The following is a 21058-nucleotide window of genomic DNA, read 5'->3' as shown; positions in this document are numbered from 1 at the left end:
CCATTGTGCCAGCTTCAAGGATTTTTAGCAGTGTTGGGATTTGAACCCACGCCTCCAGAAAAACTGGAGCCTAAGTCCAGCGCCTTAGACCACTCGACCACACGACCATATGGCTTGTCTTTATAATTCAGATTCTATCTGCCGCCTCTCCTCCAGCACACAAGGATAACACCTTCCCTCATGTCCCAAAATATTCCCAATATTACCACTACCTTGTTACCTTGGGCAGGATTTTCCAGCCGTGCGTGCCCCAAGACCGGAAATTCCCCGCCCAAAGTCAACGGACCTGTAAATGATCCCGCCAAATTTTCTGTCCCGCTCGTTACAATTCCCACAGCGGGCGGGGTGGGAAAATTCTGCCATGTTGCTGTGGAGGAAAGGTTTGGATCCTGTTCAGTAACAAGCGTTCTCTTTGAAATCTGGAGGCCGGAATTCCCCGAAGTTGCACCCCTCCCACCCCTGCCAACGCTGCCAGCCACAACAGAGAATTTGGCGCTCAGCCAAATTGTCATTAACTGCAGCGGGACCGGAGAATCCCAGCTGCGGGCGATGTTGGAGAATCCTGGCCAGAACTTCCCTAGCACTTCAGATGTCAAGGCTATTGACCATTTGAGAATCTGACCCACTCTTGCTCCGTCAGCTGGTCTCTCTCGATTTAACTGGTCAAGGCTGACAATTCAATCAAGGTTTCATAAGCTTGGGATGGGGGAGAAATGAGCCACTTAGAGTCCCTACAGTGCAGAAGGAGGCCATTTGGCCCATTGAGTCTGCAACGACCACAATCCCACACAGACCCTATTGCCGTGACCCCACATATTTACCCTGCTAATCCCCCTGACACTAAGGTCAATTTACCATGGCTAATCAACCTAACCCACACATCTTTGGAGAGTGGGAGGAAACCTACCCAGATATGGGGAGAATGTGCAAACTCCACACAGACAGTCACCCAAGGCTGGAATTGAACCTGGGTCCCTGGCGCTGTGAGGCTGCAATGCTCCCCATCAGCTCCTACTGAACAGTATATTTGTGTGGTTGCCAATTGATGATTGAGGTGAAGTTTGCGATGATGTCTTTTATAGTTAAATAACTCAGAGATATCACTAGACTCACAGTTCGTAGCGGAGCCAGGTCCTGTAGGATATATCCCAGTGTCCTTGCTCAATGAATGTAGGAGTCAGCTGTGAATCCATGGGCAGGGGCTTGATCACATAATCCAGGCTGATACTCCAATGTCAGTACCAATGGAGTGCTACATTGTCTATACTCCTGTCTTTTGAATTTGATGCCAATTCGTGGTCCCATTTGTCTCTCGGGTGGGCAATATCTTGAAGAGTAGGGGAGCTCCCCTCACCCTCCCCCATGAACCCCTGGCCAAAATGTACCCCTACTCCAATGTCATTGAAAATAATTATCTGATGATCACCACATTGCTGCTTGTGGGATCTTGCTGTGCCTCTGGATTCCATTACAGCAGTGATGACAGTCCGAAAGTACATTGTTGCCTGTAAAACACATTGGGGCTACCTGAGGATGTGTCAGTTGCTACATCAATGCAGGTTCATTCTTTCTTTTTTTCTCATTAAAATCGGAATAAAACTGGCTCAGGAAGGAGTTCAGAAGCAGGGAAGAAGCCTTGAAGTTTGGCGGCAATTTTGGAATTGAGTGGCAGTTAGCTGTGTACATGCCAGCTCTGCTCCAGATATCAAGGCGAGAGGAAGTTGGAGACTTGGTCAATGTGGGTCCCTCAGACTTCACACCAGTCTCTGATGGAGCAGAGTTGGCAGAGGCCGGGGGACAAGCCAGCCTCTCCAAGGAGATTGGGAGCTCAATCTTGGGCAGTGGGCAAGATGCTTGGCAAGACAAGAACTTGAAGATGTGAAACAAGTTGAGTAGAAGTGCCAGGGACCTGGATTCAATTCTGGCCTTGACTAACTGTCTGTGCAGTGTTTGCATGATCTTCTCGTGTCTACATGGGTTTCCTTTGGGTGCTCAGGTTTCCTCCCACAGTCCAAAGATGTGCAGGTTGGATGGATTGGCATGGTAAATTGCCCATTAGTGTCCAAAGATTTGTAGGTCAGGTTGATTAGCCATGGTAAATGCAAGAGACTATGGAGATAGGGCGGAAGGGAGGGCCTGGGTATGATGCTCTTTCAGAGAGTAGGTGTAGACTTGATGAGCCAAATGGCCTTCTTCTGCACTATAGGGATTCTATGATTCTATGGAAGACAGAGACTGGCCAATCAAAAAACAATCCTCCTAGTCACTCACCATCCTGACATGGAACTATACTGCTATTCCTTTAGAACATAGAACATAGAAAAGCTACAGCACAAACAGGCCCTTCGGCCCACAAGTTGCGCCGAACAATTTCCTTACCTTCTAGGCTCATCTATAACCCTCTATCTTACTAACCTCCATGAACCTATCCAAAAGTCTCTTAAAAGACTCAATCGAATCCGCTTCCACCACCACTACCGGCAGCCGATTCCACGCACCCACCACCCTCTGAGTGAAAAACTTACCCCTAACATCTCCTCTATACCTACTCCCCAACACCCTAAACCTGTGGCCTCTCGTGACAACCATTTCAGCCCTGGGTAAAAGCCTCTGAGAATCCACTCTATCAATACCTCTCAACATGAGGTCACCTCTCATCCTTCGCCTCTCCAAGGAGAATAGACCTAGCTCTCTCAACCTATCCTCATTAGGCATACCACTTAATCCCGGCAACATCCTCATATATCTCCTCTGCACCCGTTCTATGGCTTCCACATCCTTTCTGTAATGAGGCGACCAGAACTGGGCACAGTACTCCAGGTGGGGTCTGACCAGGGTCCTATACAGCTGCAGCATTATCTCCCGATTTCTAAACTCAATTCCTCTATTGATGAAGACCTTCATTGGGTCAAAATCCTGGAACTCCCTCCCTAACAGCACTGTGGGTGTACCTACACCGTGTGGACTGCAGCGGTTCAAGAAGGCACCTCACCACCACCTATTTTATTTTTTCACGGGATGTGGGCATCTCTGGCTGGGCCAGCATTTATTGCCCATCCCTAATTGCCTTGGGACTAAGTGGTTTGCTGGGCCATTTCAGAGGGCAGTTGAAAATCAACAACATTGCTGCGGCTCTGGAGTCACATGTAGGCCAGACCTGGTAAGGACAACAGATTTCCTTCCCTAAAGGACATTAATGAACCAGATGGGCTTTTACAACAATCAAGGATAGTTTCATGGTCATCATTGCCAAGGCTGGCTTTCAATTCCAGATGTCTTTTTAATTAATTGAGTTTAAACTCCAGCCACTAATGGGATTTGAACCCAGGTCCCCAGTGCATTAATTGGGATCCCTGGATTAACAGTCCAGCGACATTGTCACGACACCACCTTCTCCCCTTGGGATTATTGGGGATGAGAATTAAATACTGGCCTTGCTAGCAATGCTCACATTCCAGTGAACCTAGGATTCCTGGATTTTTACCAGTGCTTAAGGATTTGCATTTTGCATTCTGATCATTTTTCCCACAGAACCCAAAATAACTCACTTAATCGTAAACCAGTCTGTGAATTGATTAATTTTCCAGGGGAGGTAGGTTACGTGGATATTGGAGAAGATGTGGTTGTTCTCTTTGGAGCGGAATAGATTAGGAGGTCGAATCGAGGTATTGAAAATTCTGTGGGCATTTGGTATTCGATTACAGGTGAGGAGAGGACACAGATCGAGGGTGGTTGACAAAAAAAATCAGTTTTGAGATGAGGAGAATTTTTTTCACACATCGAGTTGTTTTGATCTGGAGTCTGCTGGCTGAGAAGGCGCTGGAAGCAGATTCAGAAAGAGCTTTCAAAAGCATGTTGGATGGAAAGTTGAAGGAGACAGACTTGGTTAGCGATGGGGTAAGGGAGGAGTGGACTGGCACTGGTTGAATTGCTCCTTCGCATAACTGGTACAGGCTGGTACAATGGGCCAGATGGCCTAAATTCAGCACTCCATGACCCCATACTTACCTGGCAGGGGTGAAATCATGATCAGGGTGACACAGTGGCATAGCAGTTTGCACTGCTGTCTCACAGTGCCAGGGACCTGGGTTCGATTCCCGGCTTAGGTCACTGTCTGTGCGGAGTCTGCACGTTCTCCCGTGTCTGGGTGGGTTTGCTCCGGTTTCATTCCACAGTCCGAAAGACGTGCTGGTTAGGGGCATTAGCCATGCTAAATTCTCCCTCAGTGTACCCGAACAGGTGCTGGAGTGTAGCAACTAGGGAATTTTCACAGTAACTTAATTGCAGTGTGAATGTAAGCCTACTTGTGACATTAATAAATAAACTTTAAACTAGTAGGGAACGAGTAGAGGCAAGCTCATTGCACTTGGAGTGTGCTGAGGCCTACGATGGTGGCTTGGCCAAGCTAGCGTAGAGTAAAGGATCAGGGTAGCCAATGAGGTTAAACCGAGGCTTCATCTGATGCAATGTTTCAAAGCCATGTTGGCCTTTTGGTTAAAATAAAGCGTTAGATCAAACCCCGGAGGGTGTGCAATGCCTCATCCTCTCAGCTTGGATCTTGTTTGATTGAGCCCAAGATGGGATGCAATGTCTTGTTTTGTCAGCTTGAATGGGGGACTAGCTAGGGTAAATGCATGGGGTTACGGGGATAGGGCCTGGGTGGGATTGTGGTCAGTGCAGACTTGATGGGCCGAATGGCCTCATTCTGCACTGTAGGGATGCCATGATTCTATAATATGGTTTGTCCCTAATGTGGAGACCATGAGTTGGACTTAATTTGAATTAATTTGATTAGAAATAAAGTGTCGAAAGGCACCAAAATAAATGTTTTGAATGAAGTAAGTTTAATATTAGTCACAAGTGGGGCTTACATTAACACTGCAATGAAGTTACTGTGAAATTCCCCGAGTCGCCGCACTCCGGCGCCTGTTCGGGTCAATGCACCTAACCAGCAAGTCTTTCAGGAAACTGGAGCACCTGGAGGAAACCCACACAGGCATGGGGAGAACGTGCAAACTCCACACAGACAGTGACTCAAGCCAGGAATCGAACCCGGTTCCCTGGTGCTGTGAGGCAGCAGTGCTAACCCAGTGTGCCGCCCAAAGGAGAGTCATGCTTCATTCTCAAGGCCTCCCCTTCATAAGTAAGGCTGGTGATGTAACCCTTGTTTCTGGATTTCCCAGCTTAAGCAGGCTCCGATCCAATGTATGTGATCATGTGCAGGCTACATTATTTTCTTTCCTTTTTAATGTGCTCCTTCTTAAAAAAAAAATACCCTCGAGGGGTCAGTTTTTAAAGTCTATTTGCCTAATTTTAAGCTGTTGCAGCTGCTGTGCTAACCAGATTTATACATATTTAAAGAGAGCTCGACTGATTATTTTTGCATGTACTTTACAGGGATTCGGATATAATAGGACTTTGCCTCGGGAGTCAGACTGGGAAATGAATGTCCATCGTGATTTTCCAGATTTTGTGAGCACAATCATTCTGAGGGAAGAGGAGAGAAAGAGGGGGGTACATTTTTCCAGGGTTACTTTTGCTCGTGAAACAGGGTGGGCCCAAAGCCAGCCTGAAATTGACCCTTGAACTTCATTAGTATTGGTCAGCAATTTGGTTGTCATGGGGAACGATTCTACTCCTCTGGCCCACAGCAATGTTTTTCTTTCCGACCAGGCGTCAAGGAGGCCGTGTGGTCAGGCCCATCACCAACTCCAAACATAGTTCATAAGTTCATCAGATATAGGAGCGGAATTAGGCCATTCGGCCCATTGGGCCCGCTCACCCATTCGATCATGGCTGATATGCTCCTCATCCCCATTTTCCTGCCTTCTCCCCATAACCCTTCAACCCATTCCCAATTAAAAATCTGTCTAACTGCTCCTTAAATTTACTCACTGTCCCAGCATCTACTGTGCTTTGGGGCAGCGAATTCCACAGATTCACAACTCTTTGGGAGAAGTAGTTTCTCCTCAACTCTGTTTTAAATTTGCTACCCCTTATCCTAAGACTATGACCTTTCATCCTAGAATGCCCCACAAGAGGAAACATCCGCTCCACGTCTACTTTATCCATACCTTTTATCATCTTGTATACCTCAATTTGATCTCCCCTCATTCTTCTAAATTCCAGAGAGTATAGGCCTCAACTGTTCAATCTCTCTCCATACGACAAACCCCTCATCTCTGGAATAATTTCTACCCAATTTTAACATTTAGACAAAAACAGTGTCAGGCCTCCCCATGTAAGTGACCTCACGGCTGTTTCAGGCAGCTAAGCACATAAGGACAAAAGAAATATGAACACAAGTTGGCCACTCAGCCCTTCACGCCTACTTTGCCATTCAATATGGTCGTGGCTGGTTGATTGTGGCCTGAGCTACACTTTCCTGTCTACTCTCCATAATGTTTAATTCCCCTGTGATTAAGAATGTGTCCACCTCAGCCTTGAACACATTCAATCACTCATCCTCCATTGGAGGGGAGAATTTCAAAGATTCACAACCCTCTGAGAGTAGAATTGGGCAGGCGGTGACACAGTGATGTTGTCACAGGACGAGTAATCCAATAGACCCAGCGTAATGCTCTGGGGATCAGAGTTCGAATCCCGCCACGGCAGATGGTGAAATTTGAATTCCAGTAACAAAATTTGGAATCAAAAAGGCCAATTAAAAAGACCAGTGCTGAAACCATTGTCAGTTGTAATGCCCTTTAGGGAAGGAAATCTGCCGTCCTTACCCAGTCTGGCCTATATGTGACTCCAGACCCACAGCAATGTGGTTGACTCTTAAAATGCCCTCTGAAGTGGCCTAGCAAGCAACTCAGTTCAAGGGCAATTAGGCCTAGCCAGCAACACTCACATCCCATTGATGAGTTAAAAAAAAATCCCCCTCATCTCTATTTTAGATTTGAGACCCCATATTTTGAAAGAGTGGACATGGGAAGACCTTTTTTATGCAGAGAGTGGTGGGTGTCTGGAATTCGCTGCCTGAGTTGGGGGGTGGAGGTAGAAACCCTAAACTCTTTTAAAAAGCACCTGGATCTGCACCTTAAGTGCTGTAAGCTACAGGGCAATTAGCCAGGTGCCAGAAGGTGGGATTAGAAAGGATACTTGGGTGCCATCGGGCTGGCATGGACAAGATGGGCTGAATTACCTCCTTCTGTGCGATAACATTTCTATGGTTCTATGGAATCAGTGTCCCCCGAGTGCTTGATTTCCCCTGAGGGCAAACATCCTCTCAGCATCCACCCTGCCAACACAGTGGCACAGTGGTTAGCACTGCTGCCTCACAGCGCCAGGGACCCGGGTTCGATTCCCGGCTTGGGTCACTGTCTGTGTGGAGTCTGCATGTTCTCCCCCGTGTCTGCGTGGGTTTCCTCCGGTTTCCTCCCACAGTCAAAAAGACATGTTGGTTAGGTGCACTGGCCATGCTAAATGCTCACTCAATGTACCCGAACAGGCACCGGAGAGTGGCGACTAGGGGATTTTCACAGTAACTTCATTGCCGTGTTAATGTAAGCCTACTTGTGACACTAATAAATAAACTTTAAAAAAAAAAACTCAAAATCTCAGATGGTTCAATAAGATGACATCTCGTTGTTCTTAACTCCAATGAGTACAGTGGAGTTAACCTGCTCAACATTTCCTTTCAAAACAACCCTTTCGTTCCAAGAATCGACCATGAATGTCTGAAAGTTGGCCTAATCCACCACTGAGTCAGACACCCTTGAGATTTCTGTGAGCGCAGAATGTTGTTCCAGAGAATGGCCCTCAAGTTGTATTCATTTTTCTCTCCATTCAATGGAGGTGACAGAGCCTGGTTTCTACCCCAGAGGGAGAGAGAGAGAGAAAAGAGCCAGAGATTTATGTACATGGCTCTGTATAACCTTTTCCCTCTCCACAGCTCCAAGCTGTCATTATTTAGAAAATATTCCAATTGATTTTCTCTGGTCCAAAGCATTACACGTCCCCATGTTAAACTTTGCTGCCAGTTTTCCTCACTTGTTAAATCTGTCTGTCCCTTTGTAACTTCCTCCTCTCTCTCATACACACAAAATGCTGTGTCCCCTAACTTGGTGCCCTCTGCAAATTTGGGTGCACAATTCTCTTTTCATTCATCCAAGTCATTGATAAATATGGAGAGAATCTGCGGCCTCGGTGCCGACTCTGAGAGAACAACAGTCGTCGCGGTTGTACATTTTTCATATCTGGGAGCAAGGCAGAGGTGACATTAGTTTCTGAGTGGGCAACCAGTTTTTTTGCAAGAATTTTAGAGTATTTCTGCAATCACTCGTGCTTTCAGTTCCGCTTCTGTGGCACCTTTTTACTTTGTTCTGAGGCCAGGCTTAACCAATCAAGCACAGTGAGCATAGATCAGTTACCAGACTCGCTTAATCAAATGCAGAGCAATTGAATGCGACAGTCACATTCCACTTGTCAGAAATTTATGTCCTGTGCTGGTGGATTTGTAGGCGGAAGGGGATGTGGCCATACAATCCTTCAGATGGCCTTCCCACCGGGCTCCAGCCGCCCGTGACTTTGCTGCACTTTTACAGTGGGAGACGGGCAAGGCCGAGGCCATACTCCCTCCAACCTCACCTGAACTGAAGCCCTGAAGTGGCCAATTAATGACCCGTTAAGTGCCACTTCCCACCTGGCCTCAGGTTTCAGGCTGACTGGAGGAGTTCAGAGGCAGGGGAGGGCAAACCTGAAATGTGACCCTGCTCAGGACTCAGGGTGCGGGGAGGCTGTGGGGTGGAGGGAGGGGGTGTTAAGGGGAGGGGAGGGGAGGGGGGGTGGGGTGGGCGGTGGGGGGGGGGGGGGGGTGGGGAGGGTGAGCAGGGTGAAATGTACCACGATGAACAGCTGGCTTTCAATATCAGACAACCCCACTCCCATCTCCCCCCTCCTCCCTCTGCCCCAGAACGTTCTGGCTCCTGAGGTAGCACCGACAAGGATGCAGCTCCAAAGCTTGAGCATAACAATCGAGGCTAACACTCCTTTGCAGTATCGAGGGAGCACTGCATTGTTGGAGGTGCTGTCTTTCAAATGAGGTGTTAAACTAGCCACCTGCATTCTTCATTTTGGAAGGGGGAACAAAAGAAGAGAATATTATTTAAATGGAGAAAAACTGCAGAAAACTGCAATGCAAAGGGACTTGGGGGGACTTGTGCACGAAACACAGAAGGCTAGCGCACAGGTACAGTAGGTAATCAGGAAGGCTAATAAGGATGTTGGCCCTTATTTCAAAGGGGGTTGGAGCATCAGAGTAGGGAAGTCTTGCTGCCACTGTACAAGGTACTGGAGAGACCACATCTGGAGACCTGAGAGCGGTTTTGGTCCCCTTATATAAGGAATTTCATTGGGGGCAGTTCAGTGAAGTTTCGCTAGGATGACCCCGGGTATGGAGGATTTTCCAATGAGGAAAAGTTAAACAGGTTGGGACTCATTGGAATTTAGAAGAATGAGGGGAGATCTCATTGAAACATATCGGGTTCTTAAGGGGCTTGACAGGGTAAATGCTGAGAGGATGTTTCCTCTCATGGGAGAGTCTAGGACCAGGGGGCAGCGTCTCAGAATAAAGACTGAGAGGAGAAGGAATCTCCTCTCTCAGAGGGTTGTGAGTCTTTGGAGCTCCTTGCCACAGGGAGCTGTGGGGGCAGAGTCCTTGTGTATATTTAAGGCTGAGATAGATAGATTTTTGGTCAGTAAGGGAATCAAGGGTTACGGGGAAAGGCCTGGAAAGTGGACATGAGGAATGTCAGATAAGCCATGATCCTGTTGAATGGTGGAGCAGGCTCAAGGGGCTGAACGGCCCACTCCTGTTTCTATTTCTTATGGTCTTCTCTTGACTGCTCAGTAACCACATGGGGCCTGGTGTTTACAGTTCATCCAGAACTCACAATGTGTGACTCAGAGACAAAAGTGGTGTCCACTGAACCACAACTAATAGGAGGGATGTCAGGAAGGGAAATAACATTAGTCTTGGCTTGTATTTTAACTGCCTAAATGAACTGACCTTATCATTCCGTTTTATCAAAATGAATCTGCAGCATTTATTGCTGTTGCTAAGTAGGGGGGGTGGGGGTGAGTCACCTTTGTGAGTAAGGCTGAGTGGGACTTGCTGGGCCCTTTCAGAGGGCAGCCATGTTGCTCGGGGTCTGGAGTTACATATAAATCAGAAAGGGTAAGGCCGGAGAGCTTTCCTTCTCAAAAGGACATCAGCCAACCAGATGGGCTTTCATAAACAACCCGATAGTTTCACGGTGAGCGTTAGTAAGATTAGCTGTTATTTCAGATTTATTTAATTCGCAGAATTTAAATATTGCCGCCAACTGTCCTGGTTTGTTTTGTTTTTTCATTCTTGGGGTGTGGGCGTCGCTGGCAAAGCCAGCATTTGCTACCCGTCCCTATTTGCCCCTTGAGAAGTTGGTGGTGAGCTGCCTTCCTGAACCACAGCAGTCCCTGTGGTGTCGGTACACCCACTGTGCTGTTAGGGAGCGAGCTCCAGGATTTTGACCCAGTGACAGTGAAAGAGCGGCCAATATATTTCTATGATGTGGAGATGCCAGCATTGGACTGGAGTGGGCACAGTAAGAAGTTTCACAACGCCAGGTTAAAGTCCAGCAGGTTTATTTGGAATCACGAGCTTTTGGAGCGCTGCTCCTTCATCAGGTGATGAAAGGGCAGCGCTCTGAAAGCTTGTGATTCCAAATAAACCTGTTGGACTTTAACCTGATATATTTCTAAATCAGGATGGTGGAACTTAGAATCATAGAATCCCTACAGTGCTAAAGGAGGCCATTTGGCCATCAAGTTTGCACCGACTTTCCGATTCTATGAGGCCCACCCCAGCCCGATCCCCGTAACCCCACATATTTACCTTGCTAATCCCCCTAATCTACACATCTTGGGGCAATTTAGCATGGCCAATCCATCTAACCCGCACATCTTTGGACTGTGGGAGGAAACTGGAGCATCCGGAGGAAACCCACGCAGACACGGGGGAGAACGTGCAAACTCCACACAGACAGACACCCAAGACCGGAATCAAACCTGGGTCCCTGGCGCTGTGAGGCAGCAGTGCTAACCACTGTGCCATCGTGCCACCCTTTCAGTTCAGATTGTTAAAGCAGAAACTGTTCCAAACACCTTTGTACTTCCCCAATTCCCAAATTCACCTCCAATTCGATTTTCAAGTTTGCTGACGACACCACCATAGTGGGTCGGATCTCAAACAATGACGAGACAGAGTACAGGAATGAGATAGAGAATCTGGTGAACTGGTGCGGCAACAATAATCTCTCCCTCAATGTGAACAAAACGAAGGAGATTGTCATCGACTTCAGGAAGCATAAAGGAGAACATGCCCCTGTCTACATCAATGGAGATGAAGTAGAAAGGGATGAGAGCTTCAAGTTTTTAGGTGTCCGGATCATCAATAACCTGCTCCATAAACCACAATCTGCTAATGAGCAGATAATCTGTGATGAGGTTTGAGGAATAAGGAATATTTGGTGCAACTCACCTCTCTTTCATCAAAAGAGCGCCCATTGGATCTTTTATAAGGCAGATGTGGCCTTGGTTTGTCATCCGATGTCAACAATGTTTGTCCTCAATCTCAACAAAACTAAGGAGATTGTCATCAACTTCAGGAAGCACAGAGGAGAACATGCCCCTGTCTACATCAATGGAGCTGAAGTAGAAATGATCGAGAGCTTCATGTTTTTGGATGCCCAGATCATCAACAACCTGTCCTGGTCCCTCCACGCTGACACTATAGTTAAGAAAGCCCACCAACGCCTCTACTTTCTCAGAAGACTAAGGAAATTTGGCATGTCAGCTACGACTCTCACCAACTTTTACAGATGCAGCATAGAAAGCATTCTTTCTGGTTGTATCACAGCTTGGTATGGCTTCTGCTCTGTCCAAGACTGCAAGGAACTACAAAAGGTCATGAATGTAGCCCAATCCATCACACAAACCAGCCTCCCATCCATTGACTTTGTCTACACTTCCCGCTGCCTCGACAAAGCAGCCAGCATAATTAAGAACCTCCCGTCCCCCGGACATTCTCTCTTCCACCTTCTTCCATCGGGAAAAAGATACAAAAATCTGAGGTCACGTACCAACCGACTCAAGAACAGCTTCTTCCCTGCTGCTGTCAGACTTTTGAATGGACTTCCCTTGCATTAAGTTGATCTTTCTCTGCACCCTAGCTATGACTGTAACACTACATTCTGCACTCTCTCGCTTCCTTCTCTATGAACAGTATGTTTTGTCTGTATAGTGCGCAAGAAACAATACTTTTCACTGTATGTTAATACATGTGACAATAATAAATCAAATCAAATCAAGCTTTGCAGCAGTCATATAGAATGCTGCTCATTGGTCATACAAGGTGAGCTCTAAATGGATCAGAGGCCTGAATAGTGTGGAGCTAAGTGAGTGATTTAATATAGACCGTGACTGGACAGGGTAACTGGAAGAAATCTGTGCCCAACATCCAACCTCGGCTCCAGTTCTTCTCTGGAATTTTGTGGAATAAATGTGGAATAATCTTAAAAGATCCAGTTAATGACGTATCGGAATGAATCTATAAAAGAGGTAGACGCACATTTGCTGTATAATGGGATCAGACATCACGCATAAAGGATAAGCGCAGATGGTGACACTCAAAGCGAGCAGCATGGAAAATGTTCTTGATGGAATGTAATGTTCAAGTCAGAAGAATGCAGTTGAAATGTCAGTAATGTCAGACTTTGCAAGATTACCGCAAGGGTTAGTGAGACAATTTCCACAAATATTTACCTGTACCTCCCTCAGTCTGAGAGCAACGCTGGGCACTGTCCAAAGCTTTGCAAATTATAGCCACTGCGTGGAATCAGGCAGCTTAAACAAAGTGGCCTCTCATGGTTCCTAGTTCATTCACTGGCTGGATATAGTCACCGAATGTTCAAAGTCAAAGTGCTGCAACTTTTTTTTGCGATATAAGTGTGTTTCCTGGTGTTTCCACAGTGTTCCTTGTTGCATTTTGATGCATATACCAGTCTGTACTGGTGAAACGGATGGTGAATGCTGGTGAGTTTTCAGGTGGATCTGTTGAAAGATGCTGAAGTTTCAGGTGAAACTGATGCTGAATGCTGGTAGATTTTCTGCTGTAATTGTGAAGAGTGACAGCCTCCTATATTTATATTGCATTTGTCGTTGTAAGTTGGTGATGAAGTTAGTGATGATTGTCGGTGAATTTTCTGTTGAAATTGGTGAACGTTGGTGAATTTTCTCATAAACTTGGTGAATGTTAGTGAATTTTGTCACTAAATTGGTGAATGTTGGTGAATTTTCTCATAAACTTGGTGAATGTTGGTGAATTTTCTGTTGAAATTGGTGAATTTTCTGATAAAATTGGTGAATTGGTGAATTTTCTGGTGAAATTGGAGAATGTTGGTGAATTTTCTCATAAAATTGGTGAATGTTGGTGAATTTTCTGGTGAAATTGGTGAAAGTCAATGAATTTTCTGATAAAATTGGTGAATACCCGTGAGTGTTTTCATGAAATTGGTGAATGTTTGTGAATTTCTGATAAAACTGGTGTATATTGGTGATTTTTCTGGTGAAGTTGATGTATTTGCTGGCATTTTTATTGGTTGTTTTTGTAAAGAATTTGGAGAGCTGTTTGACTTGATGTCTCGTTAGGATTGGCTGATTATTATGTGCCGCTCTTAAATAGTTGCTGCGGCTCCACACCAATGTTTGGTGTGTGTCTTGGGAGCCTGGTAAACCAGTCTGATTCCTAGATGGCAGGTCTGTCATGTGAGGAGAGACTTAAGTCGGTTAGGATTATATTCACTGAAGTTTAGAAGAGTGAGAGGGAATCCAATAGAAACATATAAAATTCTAACAGGGTTAGACGGGGTAGATTCAGAAAGAATGTTCCCGATGGTGGGGGAGTCCAGAACTCAGGGTCATAGTTTGAGGATAAGGGGTAAACCTTTTCGAACTGAGGTGAGGAGAAATTTCTTCACCCAGGGGATGGTGAATGTGTGGAATTCACTCCCACAGAATGTAGTTGAGGCCAAAACATTGTCTGATTTCAAGAAGGAATTAGATATAGCTCTTGGGCCTAAAGGGATCATGGGATATGGGGGGAAGGGGGGATCAGGATATTGAATTTGAAGATCAGCCATAATCAAGATGAATGGAGGAGCAGGCTCGAAGGGCCGAATGGCCTCCTCCTGCTTCTAGTTTTTATGTTTCTATGTTTCTATGATTGATTATCTGGCTGAGGGGCAAACTCTCCATCCTTGCTTGTGGCGATGGCGAGGAGTGAACAGCCATAACTCCAAGTCAGAGCCCCGTGTCTCCCACAACATTCTTGGCCCTTAGGGAAGATGTCTTGGAGCTATGAGGATTTCCTTCATTGTTTTGAAGGACATCATCATCATTATCATCATCATCAGAATGGGACAGTAATTTAGCAGCCTTGCTGGGATGCAGAGTGTAGGGTTTAGGTTGACTGAACTACAAGGTGAATGAGTTTGCAACAAAAGATAGATCTTAGAGGGAGCGCTTGGTGCTACATGTAGGACAGTGATTCAAGTTTGTTTCTGAGAGTTATTGTTGAATTGTGTTTAATTTGTGTACAGATGGAGTATTTTATACATAAGTTGAGGTTTTTGGTATTTCTTGTGGTTTATCTATGCCGTACCAGATTATTGATGGTTTTGGAGTATAGTTACACATTTTAGCTTTGTTACTGATGTATTTTGATACATTACAGCATGTCAGTTGTGACATTTGATGGGATATTGCAGTTTAGGGGTTGCTGTTCTAGTTTTGTGGTGGTGCTGATGTGCTTTGATGGATTTTGGGAGTATTTCAGTGGGTTTCTGATGCACTCTGATATTTTTGTGGACAATTCTGGATCGATTCACTTCAGTTGCTGTCCTGTGTTTGATTACTGATATTTCATCAGATTGCAGTGTGGGTGGTTGCTATGTGTGTGGCGGGATGCAGGATGAGGAGAAGGAGTGGGAGATTAGTGGTACAGTATAATAATAAGTTTTAAGATTGTTGGGTTGTTTTAAAGGTTTCTGTGTGTTTTGAAGGACTGCTGGTCTCTATATCATGCTGGTACATATCGTTAGAATCCCTACAGTGCAGGAGAAGCCATTCAGCCCATCGAGTCTGCACCAATTCTTGAACAGACTCTTACCCAGGCTCTTTGCCCTGCTCTATGCATGTTACCCCACATATTTCCCATGGTTAAACCATCTAACCTACACATTCTGGGACACTAAGGGACAATTTAGCATGGCCAATCCTCCTGGCAAGTGTCCATTTGCTGCTGCGCTCAGCACTATAAAGCGGAGGAGAGGAGTGAAGCCAGACAGCTCCCTGTACCCAGTGTCTCTATATCATGGGGCCTGTTCCCAGTGTCTCTATACCATGGAGCCTATACCCAGTGTCTATATCATGGGGCCTGTGCTCAGTGTCTCTATATCATGGGGCCTGTACCCAGTGTCTCTATATCATGGAGCCTATACCCAGTGTCTATATCATGGGGCCTGTACCCAGTGTCTCTATATCATGGGGCCTATACCCAGTGTCTCTATATCATGGGTCCTGTACCCAGTGTCTATATCATGGGGTCTGTACTCAGTATCTCTATATCATGGGGCCTATTCCCAGTATCTCTATATCATGGGGCCTGTTCCCAGTGTCTATATCATGGGGTCTGTACCCAGTGTCTCTATATCATGGGGCCTATACCCAGTGTCTCTATATCATGGGGCCAGCTCCCAGTGTCTCTATATCATGGGGCCTATTCCCAGTGTCTCTATATCATGGGGCCTGTTCCCAGTGTCTCTATATCATGGAGCCTATACCCAGTGTCTCTATATCATGGGGTCTGTACCCAGTGTCTCTATATCATGGGGCCTATTCCCAGTGTCTATATCATGGGGTCTGTACCCAGTGTCTCTATATCATGGGGCCTATACCCAGTGTCTCTATATCATGGGGTCTGTACCCAGTGTCTCTATATCATGGGGCCTATACCCAGTGTCTCTATATCATGGGGCCTATTCCCAGTGTCTCTATATCATGGGGTCTATTCCCAGTGTCTCTATATCATGGGGCCTATACCCAGTGTCTCTATATCATGGGCCCTGTACCCAGTGTCTATATCATGGGGTCTGTACTCAGTATCTCTATATCATGGGGCCTATTCCCAGTATCTCTATATCATGGGGCCTGTTCCCAGTGTCTATATCATGGGGTCTGTACCCAGTGTCTCTATATCATGGGGCCTATTCCCAGTGTCTCTATATCATGGGGTCTATTCCCAGTGTCTCTATATCATGGGGCCTATACCCAGTGTCTCTATATCATGGGCCCTGTACCCAGTGTCTATATCATGGGGTCTGTACTCAGTATCTCTATATCATGGGGCCTATTCCCAGTATCTCTATATCATGGGGCCTGTTCCCAGTGTCTATATCATGGGGTCTGTACCCAGTGTCTCTATATCATGGGGCCTATACCCAGTGTCTCTATATCATGGGCCCTGTACCCAGTGTCTATATCATGGGGTCTGTACTCAGTATCTCTATATCATGGGGCCTGTTCCCAGTGTCTCTATATCATGGGGCCTGTTCCCAGTGTCTCTATATCATGGGGTCTATTCCCAGTGTCTCTATATCATGGAGCCTGTTCCCAGTGTCTCTATATCAAAGAATAAAGAAAATTACAGCGCAGGAAGAGGCCCTTCGGCCCTCCAAGCCTGCACCAACCATGCTACCCGACTTAACTAAAACCCCCTACCCTTCCGGGGACCATATCCCTCTGTTCCCATCCTATTCATGTATTTGTCAAGATGTCCCTTAAAAGTCACTATCGTATCCGCTTCCACTACCTCCCCGGGCAAAGAGTTCCAGGCACCCACCACCCTCTGTGTAAAAAATCTGCGTCCTACATCTCCTTTAAACCTTGTCCCTCGCACCTTAAACCTGTGCCACCTAGTAATTGACTCTTCCACCCTGGGAAAAAGCTTCTGACAATCCACTCTGTCCATGCCTCTCATAATCTTGTCGACTCTATCAGGTCACCCCTCAACCTCCGTCGTTCCAGTGAGAACAAACCAAGTTGCTCCAACCTCTCCTCATAGCTAATGCCCTCCATACCAGGCAACATCCTGGTAAATCTTTTCTCCCTCTCCAAAGCCTCCACACCCTTCTGGTAGTGTGGCGACCAGAATTGAACACTATGGGCCCAATTTTACCATTTTGATTCTAAGTGCTGAATCTGGGTGCAATTCAGATCTGGCTTGGAAATCTGCTTTCAGGCATCCCCATTAGCACTTAGCTCAAAAAACAAATCGCGGGTCTGAATCGTGCTGTGGGCGGGGCTTAGCACGCCCGAAACGATTGGAGCTCTGAACTGCGCATGCGCAGTTAGAAAAAAATTTGAAAATCGGGCCGCTGTCGCATCGCTCCTGCGCCACAAAAAGCGGATAAAGCGGCCCGGGAGCAAAAAGTGGGAGCGATAGCCCCCATAGACATCACCCCACCCCCACAACATAACTGTCCCCCTTATCCACCCAGCCCCCCCTCTAGCCAGACCGATCGCGACCCTCTGCCCCTTTCCCCCCACCGATTGCCCGCAGAGTGGCAGCAGACCCCCCTGCCCCTGCCCCCCCCCCCCCCACCAGAGATCCATCTGGCCTCACCTCACCCCCATCTGGCCTCACCCCCCTACCAGAGAATGATTGGGCCTCCCCCACCCCCCCCAACCAGACAACGAACTGACCTCCCTCCGCCCTCCCCCCACCCCAGCCAGAGATACATCTGACCCGCCTCCTTCTCCCCCCCCCCATCCCACCAGAAAATGATCGGGCCTCCCTTCTCCCGACCCCCATCAGAGAATGATCTGACACGCCTCCCTCCTCCCTACCCCCCACCCCCCACCACCTTCCCTCCACCACCGGTCTGAGTCAGAGAGCTGTTGGAAGCTCTGAACTTACCTCTTCAGAAGCTGGAGCGCCCGAAACAGACCTTTGCAGAGCATGTCTGTTTCACGCCCAATCTGGACGCGCGAACGTGATGGTAAAGGAGGAAATGCTGGTAAAGTTGGGCGGGCAGTTCATTAATTCAATTTAAATGCATGCAAATACATTTAAATCGCTGTTGCGCCTGTTTTGGGTGCAAATCGGATTGCGGCCATTTTCGGGCCTTGGTAAAGTGGGCATCTGCGTGGACGCAGGCGCGGATTGCGTTAATGGCCTCACGCCCGACCTTACCACATTTTCGCACCCGAAAACGGGCGCGGCACAATGGTAAAATCAGGCCCTATATTCCAAGTGCGGCCGAACTAAGGTTCTATAAAGCTGCAACATGACTTGCCAATTTTTAAACTCAATGATCTGGCCGATGAAGGCAAGCATGCCGTATGCCTTCTTGACTACCTTCTCCACCTGCGTTGCCACTTTCAGTGACCTGTGTACCTATACACCCAGATCCCTTTGCCTATCGATACTCTTAAGGGTTCTGCCATTTACTGTATATTTCCTATTTGTATTAGACCTTCCAAAATGCATTACCTCACATTTGGCCGGATTAAACTCCATCTGCTACCTCTCCACCCAAGTTTCCAACTGATCCTGCTGTATCCTCTGATGGTCCTCATCGCTATCTGCAAATCCACCAACCTTTGTGTCGTCCGCAAACTTACTAATCAATCCAGTTACATTTTCCTCCAAATCATTTATATATATTACAAACAGCAAAGGTCTCAGCACTGATCCCTGAGTGACGCCACTTGTCACATGGGACCTGTAGCCAGTGTCTCTGGGGCCTGTACCCAGTGTCTCTATATCATGGGGCCTGTACCCAGTATCTCTATATCACGGGCCCTGTATCCAGTGTCTCTATATCATGGTCCCTGTACGCAATGTCCCTAATCATGGGCCCTGTATCCAGTGTCTGTATCATGGGCCCTGCACCTTGTGTCTCTATATCATGGGCCCTGTATCCAGCGTGTTTATCATGGGCCCTGCACCTTGTGTCTCTATATCATGGGGAATTCCCTCCCTAGGTCACCCTCCTCACATGTGCTGTCCCTGGAATGGAACCGAATGATGTCACGGGGGAAGATTCCAGCTCAAAATGCAGCAGGCAGCTGCTTCAGAGCCGAATGCACTATTTAACATTTAGCATGACGAAAAGGCACTAATAATAGCCTCGATCGCCTCCTTTCAGGAGTTGTTCCAATTCAAAGAATGAGTCAGGAATCCCAATACACTAGATTTCCTCTTTGCACAAAACATATTTCAGCAAGATGTTGGAGGTAACTTTGACTTGTTTTGATGGTGCGGTTATCTGAGGGACAGTTACCTCGCTGACACAAGATAGCTGGGCAATTTTAGGACTGCAGTTGGCCCCCCAGTGTAGAATTGGAGATGTACAGATCGGGAAGGTTCCTAGTATCATTCCTGGCACATGGTGCGGCAGCTAATTCCAGTTGGGTAAAGTAGTGGCGGTATAGGTTCAAAGAACTGAATTTCTATATCAGTGGTGGGATGAAGGAGTTGCTAGTATGGCCAATATTCCTTGCCCTTGAGAAGGTGGTGGTGGTGACTTTCTTGAATCGCTGCTGTCCAGGTGGTGAAGGTACACCCACCATGATGTTTCTGCAGTAGTTTGGTACAACCTTATGAGGTCAGGCAGAATTGTGGGTCTGGAGTCACATGTAGGTCAGACGGGCAGATTTCCTTCACTGAAGGACACTAGTAGAATCATAGAAATCATAGAAACCCTACAGTGCAGAAGGAGGCCATTCGGCCCATCGAGTCTGCACCGACCACAATCACACCCAGGCCCTACCCCCCACATATTTACCCGCTAATCCCTCTAACCTACGCATCTCAGGGGCAATTTTAACCTGGCCAATCAACCTAACCCGCACATCTTTGGACTGTGGGAGGAAACCGGAGCACCCGGAGGAAACCCACGCAAACACGAGGAGAATGTGCAAACTCCACACAGACAGTGACCCGAGCCGGGAATCGAACCCGGGACCCTGGAGCTGTGAAGCAGCAGTGCTAACCACTGTGCTACCGTGCCGCCCCTAGTGAACCAGGTGTTTTTTTTTGACAATCTGATAATTACGTTTCCATCAATTTGATTTTTTAAAAAACTTAGTTAGCAAGAATTTAAATTCTCCAGCTGCCATGATGGGATTTGAACTCATTAATTGAGCTGTAATCACAACGCTACCATATCCCTAAATGGCATATTCCTATTCCTACAGTTCATGTGATGGCCTAGTGGTATTATCGCTAAATATTAATCCAGAAACTCAGCCAATGTTCTGGGAACCTGGGTTCGAATCCCGCCACGGCAGATGGTGGAATTTAAATTCAATATAAAAAAATCTGGAATTAAGAATCTACTGATGACGATGAAACCATTGTCGATTGTTGGAAAAACCCATCTGGTTCGCCAATGTCCTTTAGGGAAGGAAATCTGCCGTCCTTACCCGGTCTGGTCTAAATGTGACTCCAGACCCACAGCAATGTGATTGACCTTCAAATGCCCTCTGAAATGGCGGAGCGAAACACTCAGTTCAAGGATAACTTGGGATCGGCAATAAATGCTGACCAGCCAGCGACTCCCATGTCCTACAAATGAATTAAAAAGAAAGATTTCTGAGTGAATTCACTAAATCTTTGCACTATTTTTGAGGAAACAACATGACCTAAGTTTAGGGCAATTTTTTTACACAGAGGGTGGTGAATGTCTGGAACGCGCTGCCTGGGGAGGTGGTGGGAGCAGGTACGACAGCGGCATTTAAGGGGCATCTAGATGAATACATGAATAGGATGAGAATGGAAGGATACAGACTCCGTAAGTGCATACGGTTTTAGTTTAGGCAGGCATCATGATCGGCGCAGGCTTGGAGGACCGAAGGGCCTGTTCCTGTGCTGTCCTGTTCTCTGTTCTTTAAGGCTGTGCTAGTTAATTAATGTATTTCAGGAAAGGAAATTCACAATCCTTAGCCAATC

General features: G+C 46.8%; 1 protein-coding gene across 23 annotated transcripts in view; it reads left to right on the top strand.

Annotated features, from left to right (window-relative positions):
• adgrg6 (adhesion G protein-coupled receptor G6) overlaps positions 1-21058 on the top strand; it is a 131789-nt gene that overhangs the window by 8846 nt on the left and 101885 nt on the right. The window lies entirely within an intron of this gene.

Source organism: Mustelus asterias, chromosome 15, assembly GCF_964213995.1.
Source record: "Mustelus asterias chromosome 15, sMusAst1.hap1.1, whole genome shotgun sequence".
Lineage (NCBI taxonomy): Eukaryota > Metazoa > Chordata > Chondrichthyes > Carcharhiniformes > Triakidae > Mustelus > Mustelus asterias.
This window is presented reverse-complemented; position numbering and strand designations above follow the sequence as displayed.